The sequence below is a fragment of the Odontesthes bonariensis genome, chromosome 12, assembly GCF_027942865.1.
Source record: "Odontesthes bonariensis isolate fOdoBon6 chromosome 12, fOdoBon6.hap1, whole genome shotgun sequence".
In the NCBI taxonomy this organism is placed as follows: domain Eukaryota; kingdom Metazoa; phylum Chordata; class Actinopteri; order Atheriniformes; family Atherinopsidae; genus Odontesthes; species Odontesthes bonariensis.
In genome coordinates this window covers 5,110,643-5,126,432 of record NC_134517.1, presented here as the reverse complement: position 1 = coordinate 5,126,432, position 15,790 = coordinate 5,110,643, and the positions used below count along the sequence as shown (strand labels likewise).

General features: G+C 45.5%; 1 protein-coding gene across 1 annotated transcript in view; it reads right to left on the bottom strand.

Annotated features, from left to right (window-relative positions):
• The window catches only part of pth2ra (parathyroid hormone 2 receptor a), a 95,007-nt gene that overhangs the window by 62,975 nt on the left and 16,242 nt on the right, over positions 1 to 15,790 (bottom strand). The gene's annotated exons all lie outside the window — the stretch shown is intronic.

The window sequence follows — 15,790 nt, the reverse complement described above, 5'->3', positions numbered from 1 at the left end:
TTTGGTACACCACATTTAGTCAATTTCTGTCTTGCTGTTTGCTGCAGGAATGTTGCTGGTTCTACGCATGCCTATAACTGCATATCTGTAATGGTTCTAATGCAGTTGAATTAGTCATATAGACAGTATTCATGCCTTTGACTGATGTAAAAATTATTGCAAGATCTTTGGCTGCTGCCCAAGCATGAACCCGTGGCGAGTTGCGTGCAGGCACAATTTAGCATGGCAGGTTCACTGTTGACAAGAATGTTGTTCAATTCCATAAGAAAGAGATGCACTCACTTTTCATTTGTCATTTAAAAACAGTCTTGTTTGGTTCAAAGTTCACAAAAAATATGAATGGCACTAATGGAAATGCTATTTTTAACACATTCATCCACAACACTGCGCAGCAGCCTAACAGAGAGAAAAGTTTCTTGCGCACAATTAAGAATCTGTTAATGTAGCTTATCATTTCCCCATTGTCATCATTGTTTTCTATGCTCCGGCCTTATTGGCAGCAAGTCTGTGTAGCTCTGAATTTTGTTTGTTGTTTATAAAATTATATGTAATTTTAGTTTTTATCTAAACATTTTTAGTGAATTTTGGTGATCTGCTTTTTATTTAGATTTTGTTTTATTTTTTGACAATGTGCACTGCTACCAGTAGAGCAGTGTACACAAGAGAAGGACTGTTGGCACTGTCAAGGATTGGACGCAGACTTAAACATCCAATTCCACCCGAGCTAAGAAAGCAAAACTAAAAGCAAAGAGGCACAACAGGAGGTGGAGGTACAAGCCTTTTCTCCCTTCGGTGATTATGGCATTGTGACAACACATCAGACTCATGTGTGGACATACCCGGCTTCACAGCCGTACGAGCGGATCGAGACCTGAGTATGAGCAGTAAGCAGAAAGGCGGGGGTATTATCCTATTTTTTTTATCAGAAATGGGTAAACCCCCACAATGTGACTGTTAAGGAGAGGGTATCACCAGTTGTTTTTTTTTGCGTTCTATGCACCCAGAGAGTTCCCATATACAGTTGTCATCATATTCCACCGAGGGCTGCACCTACAACAGCGTGTGACGTCATCCATGACGCCGTTGCTAGGATACAGACCCAGCATCCTGGGGTATTCATTGCAATCACAGGGGATTTCAACCACGTCTCTCTATCCTCCTGCCTGACTGGCTTTGTACAGTATGTGGACTGTCCAACACGGGGAGAAAGCACATTAGATCTGTGCTAACGTGAAGGAGGCTTACAGGGCAGTGTCTCTTCCACCACTGGGTATATCTGATCACAGCATGGTCTATCTACAACCCACATACAGACCTTGAGTACAAAGACTTCCTGTTACTACCAGATCTTTCAGGAAGTGGTCACCAGAGGCCAGTGATGCATTGAGAGACTGCTTTGATGTCACAGACTGGGCTGTACTGCTGGAGGAAGAAGAAATAGATATTGACATGGACAGGAGGGTCAGCACCTTCACAGACTACACTAACTTCTGTAGGGACACTGAGATTCCAGTCAGGACTTTAATCTCCAAATAATCCAAATATCCAAATATAATCCAAATATCCAAATAATAAACCATGGATCACCAGTGACACCAAAGACCTCCTGAACCAGAAAAAGAGGGCATTCCAGAATGGGGATGGAGAAAGGCGGAAGAGTGTACAACAAGAATTTAAAAAGACATTACGTCGAGCTAAGGTGAAGTACAAGAAAAAGGTAGAGAGACAGCTGGAGAACAATAACACCAAGGAGGTGTGGAGGGGCATGAGGACCATCACTGGATACAGACAGAAGAACTCTGAGTCTGTGGAAGGTGATGTAGACAGAGCCAATACTTTCAACCAATATTACAACAGGTTTGATAGTGTGGCTTTTTCCACCTCTGCTGCTGCTCCCTCCACCCCCACCACTACAGCTGCTTCCTCTATACTGCTGCATTTCAAGGGGTGTTGTTATTTCAAATGTGGATGTCGTCGATGTTGCTTTATCTGATCATTTCTGTGTTTTCTTCGACCTGTCTGTAATACCCAAACCAGCAGCTGGGTCTGCAGTTGTTCGGGGAAGACTCATAAATGACAGAACAGGGACACAGTTTATGGAAATGATTAGGTTTGAGAACACCCCGTGTTCTAATGTTGATGATCTGTTGAACTCTTACACATCAAGTCTCTTAAATGTTTTGGATACCATTGCTACTGTCAAGGTTAGAATGGTTAAAAGTAGGCAAAGGGCACCATGGAGGAAAGAAGAGTCGGTCAGGGCACAGAAAAGGGAGTGCCGGAGAGCCGAACGGAAATGGCGCAAGTCAAAGCTCCAGGTTCATTATGAGACTTACAAAGAAAAGCTATGTGTGTTCAACCAGACTTTGCGTAGAACGAGGGAGAGTTATTTGTCTGAAATCATCAAAAACTGCAGTAACAACTCTCGTGTCCTGTTTGCTACAGTAAACAGATTAACAAACCCTCCAGTTTCACTGCCTTTAGAACTCATTTCTACATCCAAGTGTAATGAGTTTGCAATATTCTTTATTGACAAAGTTCAAGGCATTAAAAATGCAATAATTTCCACAACACAAATAACTACTCTGCAGCCAGCTAGACACCTAGAGCTGACACATTTCACACCTGTTACTGACAAAACAGTCGAAGAGATCATCTGCAGTCTGAAGGGCCGTGTATACTCTCACAGCAGTGTGTCGCAGTGAGCTTGTCGCAGGTATGACGCAGTTATTTTTGATTTATGCCCAATTTTGAAGCACGGTCTGCGCTATGTTAATTCCACGCCACAACGCAAGAGGGACAATCACGAACAAGGTAGGATTGTTGGTGTGGTGGGTGGCGTGTTTCTCTTCCGGTTACGGAGGTCATTCAACAACAATGGCGACTGGACGAATGCGCACTTTGATTGAGATGCAGCTGATCGATCTAGAAATAGAAGAAATATTGCTACTACTGGAGCTGGCAGAGAGGCGAAAGAATCGTCACGGTTAGCGTCACAATCAGCCGGTTAGCAAACCGGAAATACGCATAGTGTAGAGCGGATGTAGAGTTGACCAATCAGAGGCCTCCTTTCTCTCCTCCCTGCGACGATATCTGCGGCACTGTCTGCGGTCAGTTACAATTATGGGGAGGTGCACCAGAGTGTCTGCGGAAGGGGGGGGGCAGATCTGCGTTAACTGCAACACACATGCAGACGACCTGGTTTCCGACCATAAACAGGCCTTGAGTTCATCAATATGCTGCCTTGATGAGTTGCCCACTAGATTCCTAAAGTCTGTGCTGAGCAGTTTGTTACCACAACTCGCTCATCTAGTCAACATCTCACTCCAGACTGGAACATTTCCAAAGGCCTTAAAAACCGCTGTCATTAAGTCCCTTCTAAAGAAGAGCAATCTTGATGCCACAGTACTGAACAACTACCGGCCCATATCAAACCTGCCATTCTTAGGCAAAGTCCTAGAAAAAGTTGTATACCAACAGCTTAGTGATTTTCTCCTGTCTAACAATGCTTTTGATACTTTCCAATCAGGCTTTAGGCCCCTCCACAGCACTGAGACAGCTCTGATCAAGGTGACAAATGACATCCGCCTGAACACAGATGCAAGTAAAGTCACAGTCTTAGTTCTGCTGGACCTGAGTGCTGCCTTTGACACAGTTGACCATGCAATCTTATTACAGAGGTTAGAAGACTGGGTGGGAATCTCTGGTCGTGCTTTAAACTGGTTCAAGTCCTATCTGGAGGACAGGAAATATTTTGTTGAAATTGGTAACTGTGTCTCAGAACAAATGGCTATTGTCAGGGTGTGGTGTAGGGAGGACACGGATGCGGACTTTCAAAAAGTAAAGGTAGATTTATTAACAAAAAAAAAACAAACAAAGTTTAAACTAAGGCCGCGGCAAAGCCGGATTCTAAAAACGTTGCTATAAACAAAACAAGAAAAAGGACATGGCATGGAATAAATACTTAGCTTTGACGAAAACGCGGGAATCGTGGCATGGGTTACAACCTGACATAAGATAAGGAACCAACAAACAGACAGGGGAGACCGGAAACTAAATAGGGAGTGAGAGTGATTGGGGAGTGAGTGCAGCTGAGGAAAAAACACAGGTGACGTGAGTGAACTAAATGAACAGAGTGACTGGAAACTAAGGCAAAAACTAAACATGGACTGAACAAAAGCATAACCTGAAACATGAAAAACTGAAAATGAGTCCATGGGCGTGACAGAGCCCCCCCCTCAAGGGGTGGATCCCAGACGACCCTTAAGGAATCCGAGGGTGGGAGGGAGGGGCTCGAAGCCGGTCAGGCTGTGGACTAGGAACGGGTATGTGGTACCGGCTTCGGGCAGCAGGCGGTGGTCTGGCGGACGCCCAGACTTCCGTCGGCGTGGCGGCAGGAGACGGTGATGGTCTGGCGGACGCCCAGACCGCAGACGGGGTAGCAGGAGCAGGCGGTGGTCTGGCGGATGCCCAGACTTCCGTCGGCGTGGCGGCAGGAGACGGTGATGGTCTGGCGGACGCCCAGACCGCAGACGGGGTAGCAGGAGCAGGCGATGGTCTGGCGGACGCCCAGACCGGAGACGGCACAGCAGGAACAGGCAGTGGTCGGGCGGACGCCCAGACCGGAGACGGCACAGCAGGAACAGGCAGTGGTCGGGCGGACGTCCGGAGCCCCGATGACGTGACAGCAGGCGGTGGTCTGGTTGGCACCCAGACTTCCCTCTGCGTGGCGGCAGGAGACGGCGGTGGTCCGGCGAACGCCTGGACTTCCGTCGGCGTGGAGGCAGGAGACGGTGGTCTGGCGGACGCCCAGACTTCCGTCGGCGTGGAGGCAGGAGACGGTGGTCTGGCGGACGCCCAGACTTCCGTCGGCGTGGAGGCAGGAGACGGCGGTGGTTCAGCGGACGCCCGGACCCCCGATGACGTGGCAGCAGGCGGTGGTCTGGTTGGCACCCAGACTTCCATCTGCGTGGCGGCAGGAGACGCCGGGGACCGTCCCACGGTTGACCAGCCATCCGGCGGGGTGGGAGCCCCCCCTTCAAGGGATGGATCCCAGACATCCCCACAGTCTGAAGTCCGTCAGGCTCGTGGTCAGGGCCGGAGGCCTCTCGGTCGGGTTCGGTGTCAGGCCCGGTGTCAGGCCCGGTGTCAGGCCCGGAGGCCTCTCGATCGGGTTCGGAGTCAGGCCCGGAGGCCTCTCGGTCGGGTTCGGAGTCAGGCCCGGAGGCCTCTCGGTCGGGTTCGGAGTCAGGCCCGGAGGCCTCTCGGTCGGCTTCGGAGTCAGGCCCGGAGGCCTCTCGGTCGGCTTCGGAGTCAGGCCCGGAGGCCTCTCGGTCGGGTTCGGGTTCAGGCCCGGAGGCCTCTATAGCTGGGACCAGCTCTGGAACGGCTGGGACCAGCTCTGGAACCGCTGGAGACAGCTCTGGAACGGCTGGAGACAGCTCTGGAACGGCTGGGGACAGCTCTGGAACGGCTGGGGACAGCTCTGGAACGGCTGGGGACAGCCCTGGAACGGCTGGGGACAGCCCTGGAACGGCTGGGGACAGCTCTGGAACGGCTGGGGCCGGGGCCAGCTCGGGAACGGCTGGGGCCGGGGCCAGCTCGGGAACGGCTGGGGCCGGCTCTGGAACGGCTGGGACCGGCTCTGGGACGGCTGGGGCCGGTTCTGGAACGGCTGGGTTGCTGGACACTGTGGCTGTGGCTGCTGGGTCCGGGAGCTGCGGGTCCTGGGAGTCTGAGGAAGAGGAGGGAGAGACGCCGTACAGCTCAGTTACCTCGTGCGGCTCTAAGCCAAAAACGTCCAGCGAGGCATCGCGCTGCACGGTCCAGGCGTGGTCCCATACGCCCTCCAAGAGGTGGTTCCACTCCCGGAGCCCCCGCTTCGCTGACAGAAAGACCAGGAGCTCTGCAGCCGCTCGCAGTCTGGCAAACGCGGAGTCCTGGTCGATGCTTCGCCACAGGTCGCCATAGAGGTCCCAGAACCGGTCGGAGTCCGCCGCGTCCATTTTGGTTGGTTCCTTCTGTCAGGGTGTGGTGTAGGGAGGACACGGATGCGGACTTTCAAAAAGTAAAGGTAGATTTATTAACAAAAAAAAACAAACAAAGTTTAAACTAAGGCCGCGGCAAAGCCGGATTCTAAAAACGTTGCTATAAACAAAACAAGAAAAAGGACATGGCATGGAATAAATACTTAGCTTTGACGAAAACGCGGGAATCGTGGCATGGGTTACAACCTGACATAAGATAAGGAACCAACAAACAGACAGGGGAGACCGGAAACTAAATAGGGAGTGAGAGTGATTGGGGAGTGAGTGCAGCTGAGGAAAAAACACAGGTGACGTGAGTGAACTAAATGAACAGAGTGACTGGAAACTAAGGCAAAAACTAAACATGGACTGAACAAAAGCATAACCTGAAACATGAAAAACTGAAAATGAGTCCATGGGCGTGACAGCTATGACCTGTGGGGTTCCCCAGGGGTTAATCCTGGGACCCGTATTGTTCAATCTGTACATGCTTCCACTAGGCCAGCTAATACGCAGCTATAATGTGTCCTACCACAACTATGCAGATGACACTCAGATCTACGTGTCACTGACGGCAGGAGAACACGGGCCTGTAGATACATTGTGTTACTGCATCGAACAGATCAGTGTGTGGATGCAAAACAATTTTTCTCCAGCTAAACTCAGACAAAACTGAAATCATTGTCTGTGGCCCACAGAAAGAAAGAGAAAGTGTTATCAGTCACCTTGAGACTCTCTCTAAAACCTAATTATCAAGTTAGAAATCTCGGGGTAATATTGGACTCAAACCTGAACTTTAACAGCCACATTAAATCAGTAACATCAGCAGCTTTTTACCATCTAAAAAACATTGGCAGAATCAAAGGAATAGTGTCTAAACCAGACTTAGAAAGACTGATCCATGCGTTTGTCTCCAGCAGGTTAGACTACTGTAACGGCCTGCTCACTTGGCTCTCTAAACGGGCTGTAAGATAGCTGCAGTACATCCAGAATGCTGCTGCTCGAGTCCTGACTAGGACCAGGAAATACGACCATATTAGTCCAGTGCTCAGGTCTCTGCACTGGCTTCCTGTCGCTCAGAGAATAGACTTTAAAACAGCTCTGCTTGTGTACAAGTCTCTTCATGGTCAAGCGCCAAATCTCTGACATGTTAGAGCCATATGAACCAACTCGGGCTCTGAGAACCTCAGGGAGGGGTCTCCTGCTGGTGCCCAGAGTCAGGACTAAACAAGGTGAGGCTGCGTTTCAGCTTTATACCCCTAAAATCTGGAACAGCCTTCCAGAAGATGTGAGACAGGCCTCAACTCTGACAATGTTTAAATCCAGGCTGAAAACAGTTCTATTTAGCTGTGCATATGACACCTGAAAGTATTTTATCTGCACTCTTCACTTTTAAATTAATTAATTAATGATTATTTTTACGGGGCTGCACGGTGGTGTGGTGGTTAGCACCGTCGCCTCACAGCAAGAAGGTTCCAGGTTCAACACCCAGCTGGGGCCTTTCTGTGTGGAGTTTGCATGTTCTCCCCATGTATGCGTGGGTTCTCTCTGGGTACTCCGGCTTCCTCCCACTGTCCAAAAAATCATGCATGTTAGGTTGATTGGCATCTCTAAATTGTCCTTAGGAGTGAGTGTGAGCGTGTGTGGTTGTTTGTCTCGTTTGTCTCTATGTGGCCCTGCGATGGACTGGCGGCCTGTCCAGGGTGTACCCCGCCTCTCGCCCATTGACTGCTGGGATAGGCTCCAGCCCGCCCGCGAACCGATCGACGGATTCAGCGGTATAGATAATGGATGGATGGATGATTATTTTTAATGGGTTTTTTTATTTTTTATTTCTTTTTAATGATTTTTTTCTTGTGATTTTATGTAGCTGTAAAGCACTTTGAATTACCTTGTGTACGAATTGTGCTCTATAAATAAAATTGCCTTGCCTTGCCTTCCATTGCCTTCCACTGCCCTGCTGTACTTCCACCTCAATGGCAACTTGCATCACCAAGCCTCCTCCTCCACCAAACTGCACCTCCACCTCTGCAGCAACTGTCACCAACAGGCTTCTTCTGTCCAAATGCACCTCCGCCTCTGCAACTCTGAACACAGTGGCAGCTACCACCTCCAGGTCTCCTGTGCACAGCTGCATCTCCACATCTGTGGCTGCTCCCACCGCCTGGCCTCCTCAGTCCAGCTGCAGCTCCACCTCTGCAGCAACTCCCACCACTAGCCCTCCTCTGACCAGCTGCACCCCCACCCCCATCTCTATGATTGATAGCAACATCACTCCTGTCGCCATTCCTCCGCTACAACCTCTGTGTCTAACTGTAGAGGAGGTTGGAGCTGAGCTCAGGAGACTTAAGTCAGGGAGGGCTTCAGGCCGAGATGGAGTCTGTCCAAGGCTTCTGAGGGACTGTGCTGGTCAACTATCAGTCCCTCTTCAGAGGCTCTTCAATATGAGCCTTCAGATGGAAAAAGTCCTAGTGCTGTGGAAAACTTCTTGTCTCATATCGGTGCCCAAATTAGGGCCTCCCATACTGAAAGACAAGCTTCTAGTTATGGGTGTGGCTCCCTCCCTGACATCATGGATTATAGACTATTTGTCTGCCAGACCACAGTATGTCAGGATTGGGAAATGTGTTACTGGAACACTGGAATATAGTATTGGGGCTCCACAGGGTACTGTTTTGGCTCCTTTTCTTTTCACCATGTACACATCGGACTTCAAGTACAACTCAGAGTCCTGCCACATACAGAAGTATTCTGATGATACGGCTGTTGTGGCAGCTGTGCGCGGTGGACAGGAGAAGGAGTACAGGGATTTTGTGGAGTCCTTCTGTGGCTGGACCAAAAAGAACTGTTTTGTCTGAACTGTCCTGAACACCACCAAGACCAAAGAGCTGCTGGTGGACTTCAGGAGATCTAAAACTCCATACCAATCAGTCTGCATTGATGGAGGGGAGATAGAGACTGTTCTGCAAATACCTGTGGGTGGTATTGGATAATAAACTGGAGTGGTCTGCCAACATAGAAGCAGTGTACAGGAGGGGCCAGAGCCGTCTCTTCTTCCTGAGACGGCTCTAGACCTTCAATGTATGTAGTGACATGATGTTCAAGTTTTATCACACTATCGTTGAGAGTGCACTGTTTTATGCTGTTGTTTGTTGGGGGAGTTGCACTACAGACAAAAACTGGAAAAACTGGTAAAAAAGGCCAGTTCTGTGGTAGGCAAAAGGCTGGACCCTCTCAGTGCTGTGGTGGAGCAACGAATGAGGAGAAAATTATATCATTTGTTTTGGAGAACAATAAACATCCCACATTATTATTTTGGAGAACAATAAACATCCTGGCAGGACAGAGGAGCATCTGGTGAGAGGCTCATCTCTCTGCGCTGCAGGACTGAGAGGTTCAGGAGGTCCTTTGTTCCCACAGCCATAAGGCTTTTTAACAGTCAGTTGAGTTCTTCTCAAATTAATTAATTTATGTATCAATTTATTATTATTATGGGTGCCAATGCCGAAGGCATTAGACACACATCTTACTCCTGTGCCAGACTATTATTCTTCCGTTTCCGCCCTAAAGTTCGGCCCGTAACTAGTCTGGCATCGATGGTCCGACCGACATAAAAAGCACACCGTTAGGTGCGCATTGATCGGGAATAGTGTGCAAAGATTTTTCTCTCTCATTAGTCAAAAGGAATTCCCGCAAAATGGGAAAATGTCGGAAAATTTAAACAGGGAATCCTCATCAAAAATTAAAAAATTGCAATTTGGACCCTTAACGAGCTTGAAAAAGGCATTTTCCGAGGCCTTATAACTCAGCCATACAGCATAGCACAGACCTCATTCAAAGTTTGTAAGTGACACGAGACTCTCTGCTATAACTGAATCGAAGGGTTTGAATATATTTAATGCGGCTTTCACACAACGGCAGTTTACGTTTGAGGGTGCCAAAATCTCAGGTCTGGCGTCTCTCGCACTCTAGCCCTCACTCTAAATTTCATTCTTAACGGATTCGTCAAACAAATCTCTCTCATGTCTGAAATATCTGGCCGATCTGGACAAATTTTTATCACAAAACGTAGGTATTTTTGTCCTCTTTCACACAATGCCACACTCATTGACCTCTGCCACACAGATTTATCACAAATTGCCTCTGAGCGCAAAGTGCTGCCCCTCAATTCCATTATAAATGGCTAAAATCCTCAAATCAGTGTTTAAATATGATTTTAAAACTGCCATTTAAAACGAGTCCGAGGGGATAGCCGAATGAAAATTACACCGCTGGATTCGGCCGTCCCTTGTGGCGCTCACGGTACAAAAATGATTCGGATACGAGATTTACTTTTCGAGCTGTGACCGTTTGTTCGAGAAAGTAGGAAATCAGAAATGCTCCATTTTTAACAGGGACAAGTGTGTGTCATTTGCAGCACCTGTCAGTTGGAGCTGCTCGTACTGACGAGCTGTCTCCTATCAACAAGCTTAACAGCCTGCTCAGGGCTGAGACAGAGGCTGTGTTCGAAACCGCCTACTACATACTACATACTTGAAAACGGCATACTCATCGATCAGACAGTATGCAGAGCGTTTACACACAGTGCACTTCACTCCTGCCCGAGCCGAAATCAGCCGGCCTGAAAATCTGATTTCGCTTAAGCTATAAACTCTGTAAATATATAAGTTTAGCAACATTTGAAACATTTTCAGGCGAGAAAGTAGTCGTTTAGACCCCCAAGGTGTTGAAAATCTGACAAAATACCAGCTATTTACAATTTTGTTCCCACGAATTCGGCGCTACTAAAGCTAGCCGCAGTGAGCAACGCACTTCCGGTTATGCGGTTTTGACTGCTCTCGTCCCGTTAACGGAATTTGACCGTTCAAATGGCGATGGGCGACGTCACGTTACGTTGCATCTTGGGTAGTTTGAGTGTGACAAGTAACCTCATGATGAATACTCAACATTTCGGCGAATCTAGTATGCATCTAGTATCAGGGTTGGGGAGTAACGGATTACATGTAACGGCGTTACGGTAAAAGGATACAAAATAAAAGTAACTGTAATCCGTTACAGTACAAGCAAAAACGATGTACTCAGATTACAGTTACATTCAGTGAGAATGGGGGTTACTTAACAGGATTACAATTTGTGCGAGGTTGCAGTGACAGAAGTACAGAGCGGCAGGGTCGGACTGGGGAAAAAAATCGGCCCTGGCAATTTTCCCCGGGACCAGCCCCCCCTCAGTATTAATTAGTATCTCCAATCTAATTAAATAAAAATAAAAAAAACGAGCACAGACCGCTCATACAGTCAATGGCATGTACCCAGTGTTGGGCAAGCTACTTGTAAAATGTAGTGAGCTAAGCTATCAGCTACTCAACCATAAATTAAGCTTCACTACACTAAAGCTACCACTAGAAATGTAGTGAGCTAAGCTACAAAAATGTGGGGAAAAGTAGTTCACTACATCAGAAGCTACATTGTACCGACATAATATCAGATTGATTTAAAATAACAGATATCTTCATTAAATAAAACATCAAATGCTTTTCACAGTACACAGATAAGACTAGTGTGTTTAACCAGAGTCAGTTTAGTGCATGTGACAGCTTTACAGTAAGAGTTAAGCAGGGGGTACATGCTGTATCACAGGAAAGGGAACACAAGGCCTGCCATGAAATGCTCCCCATCTGCACAATTTTATTTCTTTGACCTCAGCATTAGGTACTGTTAACTGCATGAATTTGGTGCCAACATATGTATGAGTTTGATAGGTCTGATAACAGATATGTTAGTGGTGGATTGGTTTATTGTATTTTATCTTATAAAGCAGCAAGAAAAATATTTAATTTCTTAAAAACAAGTGTAGCTATTGAATATGAGAATATGTCCTTTAATGGTGAGAAACACACAGATGCTATGACTTGTCTATCAGGCATAGATCAAATTACATTTTCATATAGTGATATTCAGGATCAGAAGGCTATTGTTTCGACCTACATAGCCTACAGGTTAACACAAATAAAAGCACTTACTTTTGAACCTTGCAACAAAAGCTGGAATCATATTTAGTCTTGTGAAACCCCAAGTCAAATATATTCACCTTGTTTTGAAAAAATCAAGTCCATTCATTTTGTGCTTATGGCTGGGGTATATATTTTCCCAGAACAGAAAAGTGTTGTTTTGTGTTCGCTATAACGCTATTTTGTGTTGAGAAGAACATCGGTACACTCTTTAGACTTTTTATTTATTTATTTTTTAAATATTTTTTATGCCTTTAATGGATAGACAGGACTCGAACCGGGGGCCAGCTGCAGCGAGGACTGTAGCCTCTGTACATGGGGAGGCTGCTCAACCCACTACGCCACCGACGAAGAGGGGCGCCCTCTTTAGACTTTTAATCACTGAAAGCAACAGATGTTCTTCTCTTCCATTTCCTTCATAAATAATTAAATCGTAGAATAGTATGTTCCCCAGCGTTTGTTTAGGCAAATGCTTCACTTTCTGAACAAACGAGTGGTGCGCGCTCGCTCCCGCGAGGGGGTGCATCTGACGGCAGGGGTGCCGAATTCGGCACAACACCGGTATGTATGCAGGCGGCACTAGCAGACGAGTGGGAGCAGCTTGCGCATGACGTTCAACAGACATTCACTTTATTGTGTTCAAAACCATGTTGTGATGCTGGTAACTGCTGTTTTCCTCAGGCATGACCTGAAATTTTGTAGCTTTTGTGGACGCTACGTCACTACTTGACAAAAAAAATAGCTTAACTACAGGGACGTTACTCGATACATAAAGTAGTGACGCTACGGCCAAGCTACTGGGAAATGTAGTTAAACTAGTAGCTTCGCTACAAGTAGTGACGCTACTGCCCATCACTGCATGTACCCATAGAAAAAATACACACTCACACACACATCACACAACCTGACTATCGACTGCTAACAACCATGATCAGTAACCCACACAAACCCAGACACATAATGGCCAGCAATCGGATATACCAATGAAGTGAATCAATCCTGTGAAAGAATGAAAACAAGTGAATGAAACCTGCACTCACCCATTATGAAGTTAACTCTGCCAGCCCCATAATCTTGCCCCTGCTCAGCCAACTCCTTGACGTCGGGTATGGTTGGTAACGTTACAGCGGCTAGCATTAGCAACGAGGCTGCTAGGCTTGCTAAATCGGTAAGCATTAAGCATCAAGGCTACTGAAGAAAGCTAGTCTTTTTAGCTACGTTATATTATCATCTTTCTTCTCGGCTATAAGTTAACCTTTGTTTACGGCCACTGGCCCTAACCTGACGCGCTAGCTGTCAAATCACCTGGAAGTTTTCACCGGAAGTATTGGCGCACACACACAAGCAAGGGTGTGCAAAGAAAAATAAAATGTGATGTAAAAGTCTTACTTTGCTTATTTATTACTAAAGTAGAGCACTTCATTGTCATTGCACATGTATTAATGAAATGCAGTTTGGCATCTTATCAAGTGTAACGCGTGCAGATTGTATAGCATGCAGTATTTAGAGATAAAATGCAGTTATTTACAGCTAGTGTAAGGAAAGATGGTTAATAGATATGTGCAGAATAGATCAATTACCTAGGGAAATGCATGTATGTGCAGAGAATGTATAATGTAGTTATGGCAGTACAATGAAAAGAAAAATAGCATGGTATAAATAAATGTGATAAATACAGATGGAATCATACAGATAATATACAGATTATCCTATACCATAAATAGGTAAAAGTAATCCAAAAGTAATCCAAAAGTAATTAGTTACATTACTTTTTTTAAGTAATCCAAAAAGTTGGTAACTTGTAACTGTAACGGATTACATTTTTAAAGTAACTTACCCAACACTGTCTAGTATACATCCGGGAACTTAAAAAGGTATGACTAGTAGGAATAGTAGGAGAAGTAGGCGGTTTCGAACACAGCCAGAGACTGCTTAGGAGGAAAAAGCCAAGATGGAGCCTTTCTGGAGCCATATTGTGCCTTCCAGATGCCTTATCCAAGTACCCACAATGCATTGGGAAAATGCATTGAAAAGCACTTAACATTAAGCACTTAAGCTTATTTAAAATAGCATAAAAACTGTTTTTTACACCGGACCTTGATAAAAATTCATTGTAATCATAATTAAATGCCCTGTTTTGGAGGCCTCATAACTCTGTCAAACGACATCACAGAGACCTCATTCAAAGTTTATATGTGACAGGAGGCTCTCAACTTTATAGGTTTGTTCCAGGCATATGCATCAGGATTAAAACTCATGGTCATAAGGAGAGAAAAAGAAGGCACTTTTGCCTCAAATACCAGAAACTGCCCTATTTTGGAGTTGCCATAACTCAGCCTTACGACATCACAGAGACCTCATTCAAAGTTTATATGTGACAGGAGACTCTCAACTTTAACTGAACTAAAGGCTTTATCGATTGGGCGGGCAGTAGATTGGCACCCATCAAAATTTCTTCAGAAATTTTCTAGTTACAATTGTTGTTGTTATAATATATAATCATTGTAAATAAAAAACATTTTAAGAAAAAGATTTTGAGCTACTTGACAAATTTTAAATTTTGAATCAATAAAGTATTTTTCTACTTCTTTTTAATTATTTTGTGGGACTTTTTATGCCTTTTATGTCTATGTCTATGTCTATTTCTATTTCTATTTTATGTGGTATAATGCCATAGCCTTACCTTCAGTGCTACACAGCCTCCTCAGTTTTACTAAAATTATACAATTTGAGGACCAGAAAAATGAAGAATACCACTGTTTAACATTTTGAGCTGTATATTTCTCACTCAACTACAGTCTTTTCCTAAACCTAACCAAGTTGTTTTAGGCTGCGGCTACACGGAAACGTTTTTCACTGTAAACGATACTTTTTCTTATCGTTTCGCTGTCGCGGCCACACGGAGCCGGCGTTCCCACTACCCCAAAACGATAGTTTTTGAAAACGGGTTCCAGAGTGGGAAAGTTTGAAAACGGCCTCGTTTCGTTTCCATTGTTACAGCTAAAACGTTTTTGCGTCAGTCACACGTTGACGCTGTGAGCCAATTTTAACACTTCTCTATTGTCTCACAGCGTGGCGTGACACAGCGGCGTGTGTATTGCATCGTTTCATCGTTTTCATCCGTTCTCGTCTGGACAGCAGCGCGTTTCCGTGTGGTCGCAAGAATTTTCGTACCCGTTTTAAAAAAAAAACTCGTTTCGTTTTCGTGTAGCCGTAGCCTTAGTGTCTACACCAAAACAGGTGGCTGTGATGCCTGTAATGTGCTGGTACCACTGACACAATTTGCCATCATAAAATCAGTCAAACTAATAGATTTGTTATGATAGGCACATAAATCCTTATGCTCAGTTGAGTGAATGTGACGACCTAAAATGTGTGTTGGGGGGGGAGTAGGTATGAAATCAAGACGTTTATCAAAGAGATCCTAGTTAGATTCATGGAAGAAGTGTTCTATTTTCTATTCATGCTCTATTTTCACATCCTATAAAGTTTCTTAGGATTTTTTTTTTTTTATTTTCAGTTACTGTTTGGTAAGACAGACAATATATATATATATATATATATATATATATATATATATATATATATGGTTTGTGAAGTTGGAAATTACCTTCAAATCAACAACCAAACTTGACTTTTTCTCCCATTTGACATAATTACAGAAGCACTGGTGCTGTTACCATCACTCACCTTTGTAACCAACCAATGGAAAATTAACACTTTTTTACATTCTAATCGAGGAGAAGGTTTTGCTAC